The following is a 24333-nucleotide window of genomic DNA, read 5'->3' as shown; positions in this document are numbered from 1 at the left end:
TGAAAATTTGATTTTATTTGGAAACAACCAGAACTTTCACAATCATTTTGCCTACCTCAAAAGCAGCTTTTTTTCAAATACCTGAACACCATAAATTTTTAAACTATCATGAAATGTCAAATTCACATTAAAAAGAAAAATCCAAAAAGTATTTACCTTACTAACTGGATTAATCAGTAAAAGCGTAAGCTAGCTCTTACGACACGTGAAAACCACAGAATGTCTAACTTCATAAAATATGGTGTTAATTGAACTTTTGAAAGCTCAGATTTAACTAGCTATTATCTAACTGTAACACACTATGCATCGATAAAGCCAATTTCTGTCACAAAAATAATGGCATACACTTACAAGTTAACAAGAAAATCTTTGGCAATGGTGTATTTTAGAAAACACTGCCATGCAATTTTTAAACAAGCTGAATTAAAAATAAATCTCGGAAAACTTGTCAGCACCTATAAACATAGACAAATTGACCTTTCCACCACCCCCTGCATGCATTCTTGCCAAAAGAAAATTACACGCAAAAATGAATCAACTTTCAAAGCTATCTGCCAAACCCACAAGGGGAATTCAGATCACTATTTCTATCTATAAATGTCCATTTCAGCCACTAAAGCAGGAGCTCCAAATATAGAACATTGAATGCCAGTGTCAACTTTTAAAATCAGCTCCATAATTTAAGAACTCTTTCACTCCACTGCTCAATTATATATTGCAACCAAATCCATTTTCAGCTGAAACCCTGTGCATCCTACTGACTCTTTTTTGTAGGCTGGGACACTGAGACATTACTGGTAAAGAAAAAGGAAGGACTGTTGCTAGAGTAGAATGAAGCACCTATAGCAAGCAGCAAATTTAGTTTCCACGCTATAATTTTGTAAGACAAAAGTGTTGTCTTAAAACACACAGCTTATGTTTGCAGTTTGATCAATCATGAAGTGACAAAATATATTGACAAGATTTTCAAGAAATCACTTTTCATAGCTGTGCCCTACTGGGTTACACAACATAGTGACACAGCGTGAAGAGCTATAAACTTTACAACCTTTTAGGTTGAATGCTTTCTGCCAAGCACCACAGCAATATACCAGAGAAGAGAAAGAATTATCCCTGCTGCTTGTACAATGTTAGTGTGTCTCTCTGGAACAGTGAATCTCCTCTGTGTCTCCCCTTTTTTCCATCACAAGGAGTGTGATTAGATTAGTATTATGTGCAATCATGTACCTGACAACTTAAATCTCACATTCATTGTACTCAGTGCCCCTCAGGGTGAGTTTATGGCTAACCTATGTAAGGGAACACTCTTCTCTTGTGTGGAAATTACTTTATGCAATACACAGACTTTACCAATGCACTGAGAAATAACGGAAGAGTAAGTGAGACCCTTGAGAGGATACTTCATCGCCCTCCCAAGCACCATGGAAAGAACGATTTACTGGTTTCTTGGACAGTGCTGATACATTTCCTGCTCAGAATAAAACAAACTAAGGACCTAGGCCCTTACTTTCAATCAGGACATCCTTTAGTTTGCACTAAGGAAAAAAAAAATCAGGCATTAATGATGAGCTGTATTAAATCAGTTCACAGTTGAAATTTGGTTATGGTTACATAACCAGTGCGAATGGGGGAAACGACCAAGATGCTGAGAGCACAATTCAAGAACATTCATCTGAAGAAAAAATTGCAAACTTGGAAACCTCTTCCAAACTATTTCAACTGTACATATTTAACATTCTACATGAAAAACAAAAATCAGAAAATAATTCCAAAGTTATTCTTCCAAAAAGAGAAAATAAAATAAAGTAAAATTAAGTCTCTACTGAATCAAGTCTAACTGTAGCAATGAATCATGAGAAAGGAGAACAGTAAGTTTTATATTATAAAATTTGCTTGATTTAAAATGATTTAACACTCATGTAGCTACAATAGAATGCTACTCTCACTGGATGTCCATTGCACTTCTGCAAACTTTTGCATGTAGATATACAAAATAGGAAGTGTTTTTGGATGAAAAGTATAGCTTTTCAGTTAAAGAAATGTAGGAAATTTTCATTAAAAGAGAAGAACTTGTGATAAGTACAGGGACTAACATTTAGAATCAACGTAAATATGCCAAAGTATCAATGACAATGGAATCAGTCCCAGAAAATCCCTTTTGCTTATGAGAGAGTATAAGGGGCTCCACCTAATACTTCATTTGTAAAGAGAGCTGATTTCAGAGTATATCTCTTTGTTAACTTATGAAAAATGAGCCTTTATGAGAGAAGTACTATGTTAAAATTTAGCCTTCCCTTTTGTGTCTTTATCACTTCCTAAATATGAATAGAGGATGCACAAAATGTATTTGAAGAATGAACATGGTGAGGCAGATGCATGGGATGGGATCCTCTGCTATGCTACCAATGCTTGGCAGTGGGTTTGTGTGCAAAACATTCTTAAAATGGGAGGAGGAGGACCTGGGATGTTTATATGCCTACAGGGTGATCCTTTCATGGCATAAAGGTATTGCATCACTAGGAGGATACTGGACTCGTTGCCAGTCCTTGCATGACTAGGTATCCTGGTGTTGTGGTTCAGCCCCAGTTGGCAACTAAACACCACGCAGCTGCTCGCTCACTCCCCCCACCCCTGTGTGATGGGGGAGAGAATCAGAAGAGCAAAGGAAAACACTTGTGGGTTAAGATAAGAACAGTTTAATAATTAAAACAATAATGATAATAATAATGATTATGAGAAAAACAATAATGATAATATAATAAAAAGGAAAAGGGAAAAAGAAAAAAAAACAACACACAAATGATACAGCCACTCACCACCCACCAACTGTTGCTGCCGATCCCTGAGCAGTGATTGCTGCCCCCCTCCCCCCGGCTAGCTCCTCCCAGTTAACATACTGGGCATGACATCACATGGTATGGAATATCCTCTTTGGCCAGCTTGAATCCACTCTCTTAGCTGTGCCCCCTCCCCTCCCTGCTTCTTGTGCACCCGACAGAGCATGGGAGGCTAGAAAAGTCCTTGACTAGTACAAGCACTGCCCAGAAACAACCAAAACATGCATGTGTTATCAACATTATTTCCATACTACGTCCAAAGCACAGCACTATGCCAGCTGCAGTGAAGAAAATTAACTCCATCCCAGCTAAAACCATGACACCTGGTATTCTCACTGCCACCAGGTCCTTACTGGTCTTGGAGCACAGACACCAACTTGAACAAATCCAGATCCTCACTCTTGCTCCAACCCTCAGAAGAGGACTGAATCTGCAGAGTCATTCAGATGTCAAAAAAGCAAAGAAGGCCTACCAAAAGCCTAGTACATCTAACATGTGTTTTGTAGTTAAAACTAGGAAATTGACATCACAGGGAAGGTTCATGTCCTCACCAAGGACCGTCAGCACTGATAATTATCTAGCAAATAACAATGCACTGAATGCACAAGAAGGAAAAGAAGGACAAAACAGAAAAAGAAGTCTTTAAAAACATGTAACACCATTATCTTAAAACCTTCTTTGCTGCATGGGACATGACTATGGATTGAACTTTGAGGAACACCCCGGGATTCACAGCACATTCATCTTTTGTTGCCTTACATCATACTTGAGAATGTTTTGAGAGATGTTTTATTTGCAATGTCTTCACTTGAGATCATCTGTCTGTGTGTACCCCTGCAAAGCAGCTATTTCCAGGAGCTGCCAGCACTGTCCACAGCCAACTCTTTTCAGACTAAGTAGATTTTCCCATGTAGTATATCTCCTTTTTACATATAATTTCTCAAAATTCATGGGAAAAAAAGCACACACCACACACTATGCAGACAGATTGCTATTAAGCCAGTGGGTGCAGATAAGGGCAAAAAGCAATTAATGATACAAAGTATCCAGGCACCATGTTCCATATTTTCCCCTAAAAGAAGGAAGAGGAGAGGTTAAAAACAAAACACACATAAACCATTACTCAAATACACATTATGCCTGCCCATTTATCCTAGCATGAGTAACTTTTCAAGGAGATACAAATACTGTAATATTTAGGCATATTTTCTTCCTTGGCACAGGTGGCTGCTGGAAACTAATCAAGTAGTGAAATGCTCCAAGTTCTCCTGCCATTCTGGTGGTTTAATTCTTTTATTTTTCCCTTGCCCTTAATATATGCTTTAAAAAAATTAATCCAACAATTTTGAACTAACTCACGCCTACAAAACAAACTCTAGAGCTGGCTCAAAGTAAACCACTGCAATTACCTCTGTGAAATAAGTTGTTGAATTTCTCTGGTCATATTTGAAATATAACAAAAAAAATATTTCTCTGAAAACATGCTACTTCCCTACTTTCAGGAGAGGAAAACATTTCTTGGAAACTCTGATTTTTGTTGGTTATGTATGGGCAAATCCAACAGAAGCCAAAGAGACTCCTGAACACGGCAATCTATCTGCTTCTTACAGAGCAATTTTTGGGATAAGAGCACACAGTGGGAAAGACAAATGACAGAAGTATACCATATTAGCAAAGATATAGCTGATCAGAGGCATATATCTCATTAGAGACACACCAAACTATCAGACTGTGAATGTTGTCAGAAATAAATCGGTATGACCTAAACATTTCAGAATCAGAGGTGGGACGACACCATTCTGGAACCTCTCAACTACTTCTGAGTAGGGAAGCATGGAGTTCAGGTTCCAGTACAGTGCCATTGCTTGGAAAACAAGCTGTAAAACTCCTTTAAACCATTCAGGTTTCTTCTGATTGCCAAATTCAAATGGAATTTTTACAGGGAAATACTTTCCAGTCTCATTGACATCAGAGACCAACTTCTCTAATGCTCAAGTAAGGGTGGTGATGAGCAGGGTATAAAATCTGAGAAAGGATTAGATAGGTCAGTCTTGCATAACTAATAACAAAACTTCCTTTAATTTGGTGCCAAAACCAAGAGAACCTGAGGACCAATGCAGTCAGAAATATCATAAGGAACAACATTTCCAGAAGAAAAATAGACCTCCTACTTCTTATTAAAAACTAACATATACAAAAAGAAGTATTACAGCATTATTTCCTAAAACAGCAACTAAGACTGCAGAAGGTCATTTGCTTTTAAATAGTTTTATCTCTTTGGTCCTCTGGGACTTCCAGACATATTGATAAATGAAACTGGTCTGACTATTCTGGCATCTTAGCATGTAGTCATTTAAAACAGAGACGCTTCCTAACTTGTGCAAAATTGAAACATTTGTTTGGGAATAATTAGTGCCTTAGCCCAACAATGCTTGGCAGACTTTTCTAATTAGTTGAGAAGAATGATCGAGGCAGGCAAGCAAGCAAGCAGACTTTGTCAAGCATTCTGTGAAAATAATTTGGACCACACACTTGGCTGCAGAGCCAGATAACGTATGTCATTCTTTGCTATCTTAACAGGTAGGATTAAAAAAAAATACAAGAAGAACAAGAAACAAGCATCTGGCACATGAAAACTGAATTGAGAGGACTTTTCACATTTCCTAGTGTAGCTCTTCTGTGTTCTCTGTGCGAGCCACAATGATCAAGTCATACTGTGTTAGGGCCCAGCAAATTACTTATTTTCTTTTGTATTTCCTATTGTACAGTCAGAACCAGAGCTGAAAATATTCATTGTGACTCACAGGCTGTGCAGGTCCCAGAACAATATTTGCAGAGTATTCATGCTGGGATAGCCAACTGTGCTTTCCTTCTCCAGGGACATTTTAACGTGCAGAGCGTGTTCAAGGCAAACCAGATTCAGGACAACATCAAATCACCACGTGGTTTTGTAGGCTGTACAACTTCCAGACATGTTTCCTTTCTGAGATCCTTCCAGAAATTAGCATACTAGCAAATGAAGGCAAAATTCAAGGTAACTTAACTATACCAAATTTCACATAATTAATTTAATAAATATGAAAATGTAACTCTTTGCTATTTCAAGGTAAGCATTCATACATTAATGTAGCTAAATTAGACATATGATATAGTTAAAAGCTTTTTGACACCCAGGCGTATCAAGAACTTCTGTATTTTACATTATTTCAGTTTAGGGAGCAATGAAGAGAAAGCAAACTACAAGTTTTAAACATTGATTCTACATGAATCTATAAAACAAATCAGCTGGTCAAACCATTAGATGTAAATGGATATGCTGCAATTTATAAACTTAAATTTATCAAATAATTGCATTTGCCAGCAACATTTACATATTTCCCATGTCTGCAGCCTTTAAGTGGTAGCCATTTGGCCTATTATGCTTAGATAACCACCTGGAACTCCTCCCTGGGAAAGTTCCCAAGTCTAGACACTAGAAATCACATATGCTTCCAATTATAAGAAATTATTACTATAAGGCCAACATAAATCTCCTACATCAACAATCAGTTGCCAATTATATCACATTCCACAATAAGCCTTCTTACTATAACTAGTTTATGGAATGCTTGGCTTAGAAAAAAATCAATAAAATTAAGAGAAAGGGAGAGGTAAAAATATCAGACCATGACATCAGGGTGAACATTTGAACCCAAATATTAGTTTGGTGAGGCAAAAAAGCTGCAATGAACTGGATCAACAGAATTACAAGTTGTAGAGTATAAAAAGCTTCATTGTGCAAACAATGATGGCTGTGTTCCCCATGCATTCGTCACAGTCATTCCTGCATGATGCATACAAGATTCTGTGAAAAATATTTAACAAAGATATTGCTAAATGTTTTCTTCTTTTGCTATGCTACGCATCCGCTACAGAAGAGGCCAAAACTGCAGGAAGGCTTTTTGAATAGTGTAACAAAATCCAGCGGGATGTGTTCCACTTTCTGTTGATAACTTTTAAATGTTTTTGCCATATGATTTTAAATAGCAACTGTGTAAAAATCAGCTGATTTTTAGGAAACTCTAGAAAACAAAGATGATGCAAAATGAGATTAGTAGGAAAACAGCCTTTACCAAAACAAAATTGCATATAGGAAAAATCACATTTTATACATACACACAGAGAGATCGCAATTAAAAGGACTAGTGAAAACACCTCAAAGTCATCTAAGCCAGTAGAGCATTTGTCCTTTGCATTTCCCACTGAGTGGATTGACTGTATTAATCTGCTGTCTATAACCAAGCAATATTAGCTTAATATTTATCACTATACTAATTTAAGTGCAATAGAATTCTCTATGGCAAATGGTTAAGTGTTTAAGTAGCAACACCATAATTTGCCGTTTTAAATTGTGAATTTGCTTCTAACGATGATCATTTCCCCCACTTTACAGAGGGAAAAAATATCCAGCAATACAAGGATTAAAATCTGTGTTTCCAGGACTAGTGACTTCTGAAGATTACAGCCTCCCTTCCCAGGCAAATCAACATTTTCAGGTTAGCAGTTCTCAAACAAGTTGGTCTGGTTTTTTGGTAATATCTCAGAAAGAAAGCACTAAATGCAAGCAACATAAAACACTGCTTTTTTTCCTACTTGTCATTTGACATTATTTTTTTTTCTGACTAGTAAAGTTGATCAAGAATTTTTGTGTCTATCAATTCCGAAAGGAAATTCCCAGGTCCAGCCCAGGTATCTTCATGACAATATCAATTTCAGCACAAAGTCCAGCAGATATTTGATCTAAACAGGAACAAGAGCTTCAGGACCCTCCTTTGCTGGATTCAGATTCTTTTGGTTGACACCTGTGCAATGTTTTCTACTGGAATGTTCCCCTTTGCACAAATAACCAATATTCAGTAATGGAAATAATAGGTCTGACTACATAAACGAGGGAGCTAGTGCAGTCAACTTGGATGTGGGAAGCCAAGGCTAAACTACTGACTGAACGGATATTAACAAAATGGAACATCCTAGAAGAAATGCAGAAAGTCAGGCTCAGACTCCATCAGCCAGTAGGTAGGATGCTTAGGTCACCTACCTGTACAGCGGAAGTCCATGTGAGAACCCTGGTCAACAGGACACTAACTAACCAAACCCTCCATTTTTCAACTGAAACACTTTTCCAATACTTCTATCCTTCTGATATTTAGCAACCTCAAGGGCATGAACACAATTCCTCTCTCAGAGTTTTCCTAATGCTAGAGATATACACGTTTTGGCATATACCAAGATCAGTAATTTGTTATTTGTAATACTGTTTTGCCATAAAGGACAGCATTTTAGGATCACCTCCACAGTACAATTACAAAGATACAGATGACAGTGTATAGACCTGTAATTGAAGGAGAAACATGACAAAGGTTAAGAACTTGAACAATCATTTGAAATCTAAATGGGACTATTCCTGTGTGTTCCTCTAGACCTCTGCTGCTGTACTGCTTCAGCATCGACTGTTGTCATCACTTGTATAAAAATTAAAAGAAGAAGGAGAGCAAAACTTTATAAAGCTGTCTCTTGAAATTGCCACAGAAAAGTTTAGTACGTGATTACATTTTGTTTAAGTTCAACAAATTCTTGGCATTCCTACAACTGTACAACATTCTAGGAAAAAATTTATAGTTGCTAAATTACTTAGAGTATTTTTGTCTAAGTACCATGAATTGAAGTGAAAGTTGGTCAGAATTTTAATTCCAGCAACAGTTAAGAATCAGAAATGCTTCTGATAGTTGGAAAATATAGCATTAAGACTGAAGTTTTTCTCCCTCCCACTCATTAGAAGTTTGTTCCTTGGAACAAAGGAGTCACCATAATAACACATTGGCTAGGAATTACCTGGCACAAGACTTAAAGTCATAGTAACAGGAAGAATATTATCTTCCATTATAAGATTTTCCACAAGTTAATATATGCAGCAAAGCACACTGGTGTGAGAAAAAGGGAATTTTGGCACAGGAGACTCAAGGTCAGTCTATAATACTCCATATTTGAGGTCTTTAATCTTCAGAGCATGGAGGTACAGCATACACATTTTATTTGAAAGGTGCATCAATAGCAAAATACCGAGTGTAGTCACCCTCTTTCATACCTCAGAACTGATCTACATTCCAAAGAATTCTGGACAGCTCAAATGTTGCTGAGACTACAATAATAATGCAGTTAGATACATTGTGCAACCATTAACTTTGGAACAGCACACATTCAACCTGGCCCTCCATTCTTCCTTTTAAAATGGAGTACGTTGTCTTCCATGTTAATGTATCTAGTTGCACAAGTCAGTGGCTCATTCAAAGTTTAGCAAAAAAACCCTAGAAAAACATAGATGCAAATGAATCATGTCCAAAAATTAAACTATTCCCCCAAACAAAGGACGGTTTAAAAAGCCACAGCTTCTCAGTATTATTGTCAGATTAAACTAGTTACAAATAGAACAATTATCAGAATAATTTCATGGACAGCACATTAATTTATCTCTTTTCTAATTTCTTAATTACTCACCTTATAACACCAAGTTATGTTACTCTCTTCCTTTAAGCAATTCCCAAAAAATACATTGTGTGAGGCAGAGGTACTTTGAAGTGGTTTTGTTGACATCTTCAAAGAGTAAAGATTTGGCTCAGTACTGAAAAAGAGGGAAATTCATGCTTAGCCTGAATTTTTTTTATTTAATCATTCAAAAGCAAAAAAATACCTGGTTTTTATTTTCTTAAGAGCATTATATACCTGACAGTTTTGTACTGATGTGCCTCACTGCTGGAAGAGCTTAAAAACTTTATGTACTTTGAGTCACTCCAATTAACTTTTTTCAGGTTTGGGTTCTAGAGAAAATCCCCTAAACATCTGAACAAAACCCACTTTTCTGACAAGCGGCCTAGTACTTCAAAATTATTTTTTTAGACTTATATAGTGCTTAATACTAATACAAAATCACTAATAGCTAAATCCCATTAACTTCCAGTTAAATACAGGCTTCCCACCTACCAGTTACTTTCAAAAGTATACAGATATCCAAAAATACAGATCAGTCCCTGGCTGGACTTTCAAAAGTACATTATGGTTTAGGCCCTGGTTTTGCTACATTTCAACAGAACCTAGACACTTTACCTGGTTAGATCCATCTGAAAATCCCAGAAGATGCCTGCCTGCTTTGAAGGAATTTTAATCCTGATGCTTCCTAACCCTAGAGTGCTCAACTTACATGCAATTAGCCTTTAAGCACTATTACTCATTTTTGAGCATTTAAATTTGTAATTCTATAGTACAGATGTCTACATATACTGTATTACTGCTGTACTATGCACATGCGATTCATTAGTTTTTTTAATATATATGAAAAATTAAGTCATGACACACAAATAAAGCAGCAAAATCTCAAAAGCTTTCATTGACTTGACAGAAAGAACTGTTGAAGGCAACCAGACCAACAATCCTTAAAATAAAATTCACAAATAGGCCATGACGTAATACATGCTGTCAACTGAATAAGGCAATCCACTCAACTGGGTCAAATAGTCTATGGATTCAGGATCCCTAGACACTGTACATTACAATGATGGGCAAAAACGATGTGTAACACAGCTATCATTGCAGCAACTTTTTCTAATAAATGACAGTATTCAACTTGCCATAACTACAGGGCAATTTTTCTTTTTTTTTTTCCCAAGATGTCAGAGACAGGTTTAATTATAAAGCTGCAGTGAAATAAATAAAAAAAAAATAAAGACACACAGAATAGACTATCTAAAAAGAATATAGGCTTCTTAGCTAGGATTTGATGTCTCCATGTGTTACACATGGCCTGTATTGCAGTTGGTAATTTAATTGAGATCAGATAGTCTGATATATTGAAGAATTACAAGCAATCCCATAATATAGTCTTTGAGATGCTAACATGACAAGGACTATCGTTACAGCTCAAACACAGATCTCTGAGAACAATGACAGCTTGTTATCTAAGCATGTTACATCCATATAAATGCCATGAGTTCTCATTTGTGGGTGCAAGCAATAGGAAAGAAAATCTGAGAATAAGAGATTGAGGCAAAATGAGCACTGTGATGTGTTACTTGAGGAACAGGGAGCTCCTGATTACATGGTGAAATCACACCAAGAAGATAGATAGTTACTGTGAAATGCAGGATTTTTCTTTTCCTGAAGTAGGTTCCTTCCGCATTACCTCTGTTATTGAAGAGTTTTATTTCTTGCTTTGATCTCAGGAGTAAAGCCCATAATCTTACTGAAAAACCAATACAATAAAAAAGAGCTAAAAAAATTGGGAAAACAAATGAACGAGAATTGTTTTACCTTTTTGGCCTTCAGAGCAGCAAGGACAAGCAGTAACCTTGGCAGCCTGTCAAATGCTTTTTAAACTAATATTGAAAGAGAACAGCAAAAGTAATAGACAACAGCTAAGGCAGGGCATGGAAATACAGTAGCAGAGGAAAGCTCTCACACTCACACTGTTCCATGGTCATTGAAATGGCACGACACTGTCCCAGAAAGCTTTTCCAGATAGTTTTCAGTGACAACAGTAATACTTTATCCTCTGCTTCAGGCCACAGATATGAAAAACTGGAGGTACTTGAAACTTCATCTCTCAAGAGTTTAGGGGGATGGAGGGCCACAGAAAGCTGAGGGATCATGAAGAGATAGAACTCTTTGGCCAGATACTTCTTTTAAGGTTTCCATAAACATCCACACCCTTCAAGCTGCTGGCAACCACCTCAAGTTTGAGGCCACAGGGCCACTCAGCTTATCCCACTACTTCTTGCTTCTTATATCTCCCCCTGTCTTATACCATCCTCGGATTTCAACTACACCAGTGTTCCCACATAAGTCTGCTGCCTCCCTAGAGCTTGGGTCAGAGATGTTACTAGGAAACTCCCTGGTCTGGTATGGCCCTCTGATTACTACGTGTCATTAGTTGTGCAAGTGGGCAGTGATGAGGTTGTGGAAAGAAGCCCAGGAGCAATCAAAAGGGACTTCAGGGCACTGGGGTAACTGGTTGAAGGATTGGGAGTGCAGGTAGTGTTTTCCTCAATCCCGTCAGTGGCAGGGAATAATAATACTGAATGGAACAGGAAGACTCATCTGATTAACACGTGGCTCAGCGGCGAGGCTGGTGCCATCAGTGGAATTTTGGATTTTTTCATCATGGGGAGGTTTACATGGCACCAGACTTGTCAGGCTGGCCTTGGTACAGGGGAAGGTTATGGAGAGGTTCGTCTTGAGTGAGCTCACCAAGCATGTGCAGGACAACCAGGGGATCAGGCCCAGCCAGCACAGCTTCATGAAAGGCAGGTCCTGCCTGACCAACCTGATCTTTCTATGATGAGGTGACCTGCTTAGTGGATGCGGGAAGGGTTGTGGATGTTGTCTACCTGGACTTTAGTAAAGCCTTTGACACTGCCTCCCATAGTATCCTAGAGAAGCTGGCGGCTCATGGCTTGGACGTGTGTACCCTTTGCTGGGTAAAGAACTGGCTGGATGGCCGAGCCCAGAGAGTTGTGGTGAATGGAGATAAATCCAATTGGCAGCCAGTCACGAGCAGGGTTGCCCAGGGCTCAGTGTTGGGGCCAGTCTTGTTTAATGTCTATCAATGATCTGGATAAGGGGATTGAGTGCACCCTTAGTAAGCTTGCAGACGACACCAAGTTGGGAGGGAGTGTCGATCTGCTCAAGGGTAGGAAGGCTCTGCAGAGGGACCTGGAAAGGCTGGATTGATGGGCCCAGGCCAATTCTATGAAGTTTAAGAAGGCCAAGTGCCAGATCCTGCCCTTGGGTCACAACAACGCCAGACAACGCTACAGGCTTGGGGAGGAGTGGCTGGAGAGCTGCCTGGCAGAGAAAGACTTGGGATGTTTGCCAACAGCCAGCTGAACATGAGCCAGCAGTGTGCCCGGGTGGACAAGGCGGCCAACAGCATCCTAGCTTGTATCAGGAATAGCGTGGCCAGCAGGAGCAGGGAGGTGATCGTGCCCCTGTACTCAGCACTGGTGCGTCCACACCTTGAATATTGTGTGCAGTTTTGGGCCCTTCACTACAAGAATGACATTTTGGTGCTGGAGCGTGTCCAGAGAAGGGCAACAAAGCTGGTGAGGGGTCTAGAGAACAAGTCTTATGAGGAGTGGCTGAGGGAATTGGGTTTGTTTAGTCTGGAGAAGAGGGGGCTGAGGGGAGACCTTATCGCTCTCTACAGCTACCTGAAAGGAGGCTGTAGCGAGGTGGGTGTTGGTCTCTTCTCCCAGGTCACTAGTGAGAGAATCAGAGGAAACAGCTTAAAGTCGTATGAGGGGAGGTTTAGATTGGATATTAGGAAGAATTTCTTTACTGGGAGAGTGGTGAAGCATTGTAACAGGCTGCCCAGGGAGGTGGTGGAGTCCCCATCCCTGTAGGTATTTAAAAAACATGTAGATGTGGCACTTCAGGGTATGGTTTAGAAGACATGATAGTGTTGGGTTGACGGTTGGACTTGATGATCCTAGAGGTCTTTTCCAGCCTTAATGACTCTATGATTCTATAACTTGTCTCCTTTTTTCTCTCTATTAATCCTTCAGGAGCTGTGATGATCCCAAAATAAAAGCCATCTCCATGCCCCATGAGCATACACAATAATAGGAAAGGTAGTAGGCATGGGTTCGTCTGATGAGGCGGCAAAGGCGGTTGGAAATGGGGAGGGAAAAGCACAGGGAAAGATGTTGGGGCTGAAAAGCACTAATTCTGGAAACAATCGTGTCCTCTCATTAGGGGGTTACTTTTCTGACTGCATCTCTAGAACCTAAGACACAAACCTATAGCAAAGGAGCAGGAAGAAAAGTTGTGTGAATCCAGTAGAACACCCCTCCTTCCCTTATCAGTCAGTTATCAGCTAAGAGCAACTCCAAACTGACACCTGGAGACAAGTAAGGTTTGAATGTTATTCTTCAGAACCAATCATTATATTCAAGACACAAAATCATGCAATTCACGTTAGCTATATTTTGTGACACCAAATATGCTGCCAAAACCAGTGCAAACCTAAAAGCAGACTGTCAATTTTTAAAACTTCAGCCATGTCTTTCACTTGTTCAACAATAGCATAAAATAGCAGTAACCTCATTCAACATACTAATCATCACCTACTATAACTTAGAACAGAATTTTTCACTTTTTAATAAAACGAACAAAAGCATTGGCTCAGTATAGTATTCACAGAGCAAACAGAATTCTCACCATATACAAGCATAAAGCATACCTTAACCTACCACAGAGATTTGTTTGCCTGATTATGAAGTTAAACAGTGAAAAGCCATTTAAGGGGTGAAAAGCTAGAGTCAAGATAAGGCACACAGATTTGATAAAGGATAATAATAATAAAAAATCTACAAGGAACAATTACAATTTTACAATTTTTCTATCAGAAAAAAGCAGAGAAGGATCTCTTGACTACTTTTCAAGTAGACTTGAACTACTTTTGCTCTCATTGCATTTTTACACTGTGCCTTAAAAAGGAGGCATTGATGCGATTTCTATATCTAACTCATATTGGGAGGCTGTTGTAAGGTTGTTCTGATTCTCTGAACCCACAGAACTGCAATATTTAGTAACAGCATGTGACAATTGCCTTGGCAGTATTTCCAGAAACTGCAAACATGCCCTTACCCCACCCGTTGTGTCATACAACACACACAGCCCTCCATCCTCAAGTGTGGAGAAAGGACCACAGACAGAGAGAACTCTAAGGATTGATCCTGTGCCCAGTGGAGGCAGCAAGGATTTTGCTACTGAATTAGATGTAACAGAACCATTCACTGCGTTACCTGCAAGAGAGAGGATAAGAGCTGTTAAAAAGAAAGGTGGGATGAATAAAAAAATACAGCACTAATGCATACAACAGTAACATAATACAACCAGGGATAATTTGTGTCCTAAATGAGAAACAGAGGTAGGGACATAAATTTTTGAAGTGCTGTGTGAAACATTAGGTGTGCACCTTATTAAAGATTATGGGATTTGCGTCTCTAATTTGGCCTGAAGTGCACAAAATGTCGTATCCTTAAATATTTCTGCAAGTACATTTTTCAAGTTCTCCACAAGGGAAGATGAAGAGGAGTACTGATTACATGGCCTGGGGTGAAATGAGCCATTCATCAAGCAGGAAAGGCAGATAAAGTTAGCCAGAATAGGGCATAACTAGCAAGTAAAAAGATAGAAAAAGGCAGAAAAGGTGATGGTAAGGATACAGAGTTAATCCAAGACAATATGAATAATAAATTGGGGGAGGCACAGACTATAAAAAACAAAAGTGCCATTCAACAGCAGTGACACACTAACACACATTTCCAGGATGGATGGACTCGGGGATCAGATGAGGCTCAAGGAACAGCTGCATGTGTATGTTATTGACAAAACAGACAGTCTTTATAGAGATGACAAATGAATATTGTCCCAACATTAACAGAGAGGGACAGATGACTGATTCCTTAAATAGAACTATATCTTCCCAGAGAAGAAACTCAAATGCTGTGGGAATTTTGACTAATATAGCTGCAGATGCTGTTTTATTCTAAGAAATGATACAACATCCTAAATTCTCAACAAGAAAGAAATTACCTTCCAAATCTGCCAGAAATTAAGCTGGGGAAGCAAACAGACAGTAACATTCCTGGTTAGACTCGGATGCGCCTAGGACGAGAGTGGTAATGAAGTACAGAGAGGCTCCTTTTTCCTAGAGCCATATCCCAACTGAAGATGGACACATCACACTTCAGAGACCTGCTTTGACCCAGCAAGGAAAACAAGCAAATCCATATCTTTTGGAAGAAAGTAAAATTCTAATGAAAAATGTAATGTCCAACTCTTCTGGTTTTCCATGTCTTGCAAGTAAACCTCAACACCTCAGCTACTAAAACTGTCACCCCTAGGGCACTCCTGTAGCATTGTTATGGTTTAACCCCAGCCAGCAACTAACCACCATACAGCCACTCACTCATGCTCCCCTGGTGGGATGGGGGTGAGAATCAGAAGGGCAAAAGTGAGAAAACTTGTGGGTTGAGATCAAGACAGTTTAATAGGGAAAGCAACAGCCACGCACACAAGCAAAGCAAAGCAAAGCAAAACAAGGAATTCATTCACTGCTTCCCATGGGCAGGCAGGTGTTCAGCCATCTCCAGGAAAGCAGGGCTCCATCACGCGTAACGGTTACTTGGGAGGACAAAATGACATCGCTCTGAATGTCCCCCCCTTCCTCCAGCTTTATATGCTGAGCATGACGTTATATGGTGAGGAACATCCCTTGGGTCAGCTGGGATCAGCTGTCCCAGCCGTGTCCCCTCCCAACCCCTTGTGCCCCCCAGCCCCTCGCTGGTGGGGTGGGGTGAGGAGCAGAAAGGCTTTGACTCTGTGTAAGCACTGCTCAGCAGTAACAAAAACATCTCTGTATTATCAACGCTGTTTTCAGCACAAATCCAAACACAGCACCATACTAGCTACTTTGGAGAAAATTAACTCTATCCCAGCCAAAACCAGCACACTCATCAAGCCAGCAGAAGTCTTAATGGAAGAAAGCGAGAAATGTCCCATCTAACAGAAAGCAGTAGGAGCTAAGGACAGATGGCCCCCAAGTCACTAACATGACAGAGGTGAGAGAGAAGGGAACTTTGAACCACTCCCAGTTGGTGAAAACAACATCCAGAGACCACCACCACCCAAGGCTTGGATTCACTGCTGATTTCAAGAAGTGGCATGTAGCTTTCTGAGTGGCTAAGACATGTCTGTTAACTTCCATGTAAAATAAAGAGGTAGGCAACCCTTTTAACTGTCACAGTTGGAGTTTAGCAGTGGGTGGATCAGGCTACACGCTTAGAGAAGGGGAAAGCTAAAGGCAACAGCAAATCACCCACATACTGACAATAAGAAAAGCTGAACTCCAGAGATGGGTCCATTTTCACCCCATTCCCTAAAAAGCAGTCCTGCAGCTGGAAGTAGCTATCTGAACAGGAAAGAAGCACCAAAATGGGTACCACTCACTAGAAAAGAAGCTAGGGAACTAGTACATCTGACCATTGTTGACAAGTGAGGTAAGACAGGGTTTAATAAAATATGAGATCACAAACCTGCTAGAGAAATGGCCTGATAAAATTAGCTTCAAATGGTTTAAGAAAGCAAATATTCTCACAAATACCATGATATTATTATTATATTTCTTTTTATCTAGCCAATTGTCTGAACAGGCAAAAGTAAAGCCATGAGCATAACGCTGTTTCAAAAGGTATATGAATTTGCTGTAAACATAATAAGACTTGGAAGACAAGCTGGATGCCATCTTTGATTGGAGTTGATGGAATGAAAGAAAGCGGTTTCCAACTGCTAAATGTACCAGACAGTTCAAAGGAAAATTAAATGTGTGTTTGTTAAGAAAGCACTGAAGGACCACATCAGAGAGCTCAGAAAATAAATTGTCCTGTTGCTGAGGAAGCTTGAGGTTGGACCCCATCCCCAAATACAGCTATTCCCTCCTGGGCACCAGCCTCCCCAGGCATCAGCTGGAACAATTGTCCCACTTCCTGACAGCAAAGACAGCGCTTGGGCAACTGACACAAAAGTCCCCCCCCCAAAATCCTCTAGCCACTGAGCCCCCAGGTTGCTTCCTGAAAATGAAGGACAATCCATACCTTTATATGAAAAGCATAAGGAGATGGGTATTTTTTAGGACATTGTAAGGAACACTGAAAAGGAAGAAGGGGAAATCATGGGGCAAACACTGGGTTTTATTAGAAAGTTGTAAGTTAGTATAGTAAGAAAGTTAGAAAGTTTAGTAAACTATATCAAAATATAGGCTTACCTTTTAATCACCAATAAGATGTACAAATTTGAGAGAACATGCAAGTAAATGGCTTTTACAGCATACTGTATCTTCCAATGCCCTTTTCAATTGTTTTCATTTTAGTGCAGAAAATTTCCCAGGCTCTGATGGAGTACAGGTCCACCTTTCAGATCACTATACACAGAAAAAAAACCAAAACCCACCTTGTTTCAAACACCCTAGAGACTAAGGAAGACAACAAACAGGCAAACAATAGGACCACAAATAGATGCACCAAGCAGAATAACTTCCCCAGAGTAATGCAGCAGGTTGCACCCCTCCCTTTCCAGGGAAAAGGCCTACGAAGTCTTAACTTCCCACTCAGGGAACTGCCACTTCCACTAGATCAAACAGACATTCTTGACATACTCTGTATTATTCATAGTCAGATTAGAAAACTTCTGGGAAGAGATGTGTATGTCATTTGTCTGTGAGATCCCCCAAAGACTTGGGTGCTGACACCAGAGGAATGTGCACTGAGCACTCAGCGTTGGCACATACGCTGGCAGGCTAATTGGGTGGAAAAGCAAATGACACTAAGAGAAAGGACCCCACTCAAATGCGCTTTGTCAGGTTAAGGCTCAGATGTGAGTTCATGCAGTTCTGAGATGGGTGCAAATGTCTGTTAGACACAACGGGTTCAACTCACTGATGGGAGGCAGCTTCTTTAAACTGCTCCAACACTGTGAAATGGTTTTCAGACAAGCTTCAACTCTTCTAGGAGAATTCCCCAAGGGTGAAGAGACCATCACATGGCATGTCATGGTATTAGATCACCAATTCACTAGTCCTTGTCTGGCTGTTGGTACAGGAGGGTATGGCAAGAGCCAACACTTCAGTACATGAACAATATCTCAAATAGATAGAAATACACTACTGCAGCTTTTCATCAGCTCTGTTCTTATACCAGGATGAGGCATGGACTGTATTTAGCTGAGTATAAAATGGCCTACAGGAATTTTTTCCTTCTAAACTTGTATGCGCTAGATAGTCTGGACTGGAGATAGAATAGATGTTAAGGAAGTACAGTGCAGGCATGTTCTTTAGGCAGGATGTACCTACTATTTACAGGAATTTGTGAACATTTTGAAGCTCAGGATGGGCCCTGTAATAATCCTTGACATCTGGTTCTATCTGAGAGTCCTAACATCACTGAGGTCTCAGCCACTGGGATTTTCACAAAGCAGCTGCAAAATATTGTCTGGCTGCCCTCCAGCTACTGAGGCTCTGAGGACTGTGTCTGGCAGGACAGAAGATGTGATGTGTCTTCACAAAAATGTGTTGCAATTATGAGAAATCACTCACAAGGTGGCAACATAAGAGAAACAGGGAGACATGCCAGGACGATGGTGAGTTTCAGGACCATATGAATACATTCATCAGGATAAGGAATGAGCTTCAGAATTAGTACAGACAAAAAACTAAAGCAGTCAAATTATAGCAGGAAAAGCATCATTTCAGCTGCTATAATGAACTTAGTAACAGCTCTCAGGTTATAATCATAGAGGATGGGTGAACAGCTTTTGATATCAGCCATTACACAGATCTCTCCAGGTGAAGAGTTTCTCATCTCACGTGTTCCTGTTTGAGGGATACATGCCAATAAATTGTGGCAAACATTTCCATAATCCATCTTGCGTTTAAGCACACCTGAAAGGCCAGTAAAGCTAAAATTAAAAACAAAGAATATAGATACAGTCATTCTTTAAATTTTACCTGCTAAATCTGTCTAAAGTTAATGTGTCCACCAACATCTGTTTAATCTTTGGCATTGAAAATGCTTCTGCAATTTTAATTACTAACATTTAAAAAATCAGTGACAGGGAACCAGACACTTTAATTTACCCATGAATGCAAGTAATGGGCAATAACATGAAATAATTTATTTCAAGCTTAATCCTAGGGGAAACATTTATATGAAAAAGAACAAAACCCATAAATTTTAAATTACTGATATTTACTAGTGAGGCAGTACAATTTAAACATGGTTAAAAACATAGACTGAAAAATATCTTGAGCACTATGAGGAATTCAAAACATTTTTTCAGACACCCAAGCTCACTTAGAACTTGCGATAAAAAATTGCCTGAACAAGTACACTAGGAAAATATATAAAAGATAAATTACCTTGTCAGCCATACTCTAAAACTAAAGCATGAAGGTTGTTCCTAGCTTCATCAAAGGGGGGAGGCTAGAAAACTGCTGCTCATGTGGTGTGGTTTGCTCCAACAGAGACAGTGCGCTCAGCTGTGGCACAAGTCCCCAGGCAATTGTTGAAGGCTAAACTTCCAGGAGAGAGGAACACTATGGGACAGAAAAGGCCCAACACCTTTTCAAGGCCAACCTGAGAGAAAGTATTCTTTTGGAAAATACAGGCAATGGTATTTGCCATTAGGATTGGCAGTTAAATAAAATGGTGCTGCCCAGTCATATTTGCTTTAAAAATCACTAATAGTGACCAATATCAAGAGCAGGTTTGCATACTTAGCTCCATTTAACTTCATGTTTCCATACCTGTTCTTTTCTTCTGTCACTCTTACTAATTACATCCTTGAGAATATTCTTGCCAGGATAATGTTTTTGTCTTGCTGCTCATCTCCTTTTGGCCAGGGAATGTTGAGTAAATTCCTAATGCTTGGCTTGTGCTATTATGGTCTTTCTTGGGACGCCTCTCCATTGTGAAATGATTCCTGCTGCCTCTCAGCCTGAGCACACTTCCTTGCAGGCCATGGGAGGAAAAGGCAAAGCAGGATAGTGAAGACAAACAGTACCATTTGCACAGAAGTAGCAGAAGAAAACTTCTTGACAAGATGAAGTGATCTCCTTTTATTTGGGGGGAAATGCTCATACAAGACAAGCAAGCCAATTTCTGCTTAAATGGGCCTTGGCAAATGCATAACATGAGACATGTTTTAGAAACACAGACCATCTGAAAGGTAAGCATTTAAGTCACCAGGGCCTATTGATTTCTTGCTGGAGCCTCAGTTCTGCAGGTGTAATGGAATTATAGTAACTCACATTTCCTCAAAAGACTGATGCTCAAAAATAGATCCTTTTGTGAAGGATCTGGACTTGGCCAACACCTGCAACACCTGGCATGGCTGAAATACTTAATGTTTATTGTTCAGTTGGGTTTTACCAGTAAGATGCAATGCAAGCATTTTCTAAGCATTTCTAGTACGTGCTATTTCCATGAGACCCCTTGTTTCAATGAAAATAAAAAATAGATTAAAATAAAACAGAAAAATATTTTCCTATGCCATTTAAAAATTGTTCTGATCCTTGCTATTTACTGCAACAGTTAGGACAGGCGTTCCAATTGCTGGGGAGGCGGACTTTTTATTTTTTTTGTGCATGTGTTTTGTTTTGTGTGGAGTTTTAGGTTTTGAGGGGTTTGTTTGTTTAAAGCTGATCTCGTCGGTTTCCTGTGCCAGAAAGGTATAGCACAAGGTAGAACTAACTCTATCAATCACATGGTACTACTGCAGTTTAATCACACTGCGGAATGCAGGTAAGAAATGTGATAACAATCCTCAGAGTCAGCTTATCAAAGTACTGTTTCATCTAACATACATTAAACATCAGCTACTGCACATAAATTTGTGCTAATTTCAACTTAATTGGAATCACATTGCAAATGCTGGCTTCTCTACCTTGCTACAGGCCTTCTAGCTACAAAATGAAAGCTGCAGATAAGTATGTTTGATTAATGAAATACACCAGAAGAACAAATATGAATAGGTCCTACTCTGCCCAGAGCTCTACATGGGTAACTCCCTGCTGAAGAGAACAAGGGCTCTGGGCAGATGATGAAATTTGGCTCAATGGACTGTCCCCCCAAGATTGTTTACATATAACTGGATAGACAGTTCCCAAGTAACTGCAGCCAGTATTAAAGAAGACTAGATCTTCAGGTGACATAGTCACATTGCAATTTTCTTTGTTTTTGGGGTTTTGTTTGTTTTTTTTTTCTGATTCAGCGTGAGGCTGGTGCAGTGCATCAAGGTCAATTCACACAACTGGAAAGGAAAATATTCTAAAATACTCTGGTGGTATTAAAAGAAAGAACACTGATTTATAATTCATTTAAGTAAACATGAGTTGAGAAAAATATATTTAACACCTCAATCTAATTACAAAATTAATTGAGTGTATGAAGTATGTTTAGAATTTCTCAAGGTTTTAATAATACATTTTTTAGACTCTATATGAACTCTCTCACCCAGGAAAGCTGAAAGTAGTGCACACACCATGAGAACAAAAGTTAAAAATGGCTGCAAATATTCAGTCAAATATTAATTTAGTACTAACTACAGTATCACAGAGCAACACTAAATTCAATTTACCCTCTATACAAATAAGCCTAAAGGAAGAGTCACTAAAACTGCATCACTGAACAATGTAATCTGGATATATCGCACAAGTTGGAGTCAGCAATAAAATCAAACCTATATTGATTAATAATAATTAAAAATAATAATGGGCAGGACCTGACCTATCAGAATTTATCTTAGAAAAATTCACCTCAACCTAAAAGATCGTTCTTGTTTCCTTCACCTGTACTGATGTATGAATACCTAGAACTGTCCCGCAGACACAGTGAACTGCAACAGCGCAGAGCTGACATCCTGCCACCCACCCCAGCTGACTAAAACCTCCTGAAAGAGAAAACTCAAACAATCCCTAGGAATTTCCAGGCACACTTTCTAAATCTTCTGTGATCAGGCCCTTGGTCTATTGGGGTGGCGATTTGTGATCTTAATGCCTGAGAGTTATTGCAAGTCGTTGCATTTGTGACCTGGCACAAGTGCTTATTTAGGACCTGCTCCAAATCAGTGAAAATCCTAAGGAGTTACACTGGGTGCTGTCTGAAAGACTAGGAACACAAGGATAAAATGAAGTACATTTTACAGTGCATTAATAACTTACTTATTTAATCCCTTATAACACAGTCATATGCGCTAGTCACTGCTTTCCAGTATACATGCCAAAGAAACTAAGTGTTAATAATAGGCTATTTTACTATTGCCTCTGGTTTAAACCATTGCTGGGAGGCAGAAGGAAGCTTCTAATTTTTTTCCTTTCCATGAATTATAAAATCTGCAAATTATTAGAGTGCAAATTAACAAGTTTCTACTGTGTCTAGTTTATGTACACTTAAATCCCACTTTATTGGCTCTTAATTAAATACATATAAGGAACCTTAGTTGGAAACACTACCACACTGTCCTAAATTCCTTCATTATTTTTTCACAGTCCTTTTCTGATTTCCCATTTCAAATTGTTTCCTTTGTGAGTATTTTAAAACTAACTTTTACAATACCTACTTAAAACTAGTAAAGGGCTTCTCTTATTGCAAGCACTCCAAGATATTAATTTATCCTAATAAAGCTCCTTTGCAAGTATTGTTTTTAAGTACATGAGACCTAAGGTGAAAGGCATACAGAGCTTGTTATATACCATTAAAGAAGCTTGCATTAGAAGCAGAAAAGAGCTCAGATGGGAAGGGAGTTGATGGCTTTTTGGTATGTTTGTTTTGTTTTTGTTTGGAGAAGGAAATGAGTTTCTTAGCTATAAAAAAATCATGTTCAAATCAGTCATAAACTATGGATATAATTTAGTTCCAATTGAACAGACAACTTTGGCTTAAGAAAAACAATGAAGAAAAAGGCTCAGAAATAACAATCATTATTTCTGAAACACCTGCATTCTTTCAGGCTAGACTACAAATAGATGTTGGTCTCTTTTGTATAATAGAAGGCTTCCTACACTCTGCCCTAATTGCCCAGACACTCCAAGGGCAGGTGAGCGGGGCTATACTGTGTGCCAGGATTCACATCCCACTGAGCCAGAGTCAGAACAAGGTGATGAACACCCATAATTTTCTTATTCCCGCTGTAACTGTTGCTTCAGATCTGCTAGCGAAGCTGCTTATGTACATAACCACGTAAACAATTTAAATAACGTGGCTTTGCCAATCTGTTCAACTTTGCTGGAAATGGATTGAGGAGTGGCTCATGAGGAGCGGCTCATGAGGAGCTCCTCCAGCAGCTCTAAAAGGGGCATAATGTCCAGGCAGGGGAAAGGGACAAGGCTGCTGGAAGCAATAACGTTTTCAGCCAGCACAGTTGCAACTGTAGGAGGATGTTTAAGGACGTTCACCTAGAGCTTTGGTATGACTGCACAGATCAGCAGCTAGGAGAGTGCACTCAGAGATACATACTCTGTTTGCAGGCCTTGTCCTAATGAATACATACTTTATTTTCTGAAATAGCAACTGCTAAATTTGGTAAATCTGTATGTCACAACATTTTTTTTTCTTGCATTTCATGGAATTGTTTTTTAAACTGGAGAAGATAAGTTATTTCATGAATTAAAGCATTATTCTATTCCTAAATTATCTATGAACAGACTGATTTTTATAAACTCATGGATTATTCATGCATAAAAATCCTGTATGCAAATATGTTACTGCCTGCAGTCTGTTTGTTTACTACATGCTGCTCTTACAACTTCAACTATTTATGTCATATACAATTGTAAATCACATGGTATTGTTTCTGATCCAGGGCTGGATGAATGAGAATGTTATAAAGGAGAAGAAAAATGAGGGACTTT

General features: G+C 39.2%; 1 long non-coding RNA gene across 1 annotated transcript in view; it reads right to left on the bottom strand.

Moving 5' to 3' along the window:
• Positions 1-2317: 2317 nt before the first annotated feature.
• Positions 2318-24333, bottom strand: part of LOC142059538 (uncharacterized) — a 50981-nt gene continuing 28965 nt past the window's right edge. The window contains exons 2-4 of the long non-coding RNA XR_012661399.1: positions 9372-9495; positions 5642-5846; positions 2318-3909 (exon numbers count right to left, since the gene is read on the bottom strand). This is a non-coding gene — a long non-coding RNA (uncharacterized LOC142059538). The remainder of the gene's footprint in view (positions 3910-5641; positions 5847-9371; positions 9496-24333) is intronic.

Source organism: Phalacrocorax aristotelis, chromosome 7 (assembly GCF_949628215.1).
Source record: "Phalacrocorax aristotelis chromosome 7, bGulAri2.1, whole genome shotgun sequence".
NCBI classification, from domain to species: domain Eukaryota; kingdom Metazoa; phylum Chordata; class Aves; order Suliformes; family Phalacrocoracidae; genus Phalacrocorax; species Phalacrocorax aristotelis.
This window is presented reverse-complemented; position numbering and strand designations above follow the sequence as displayed.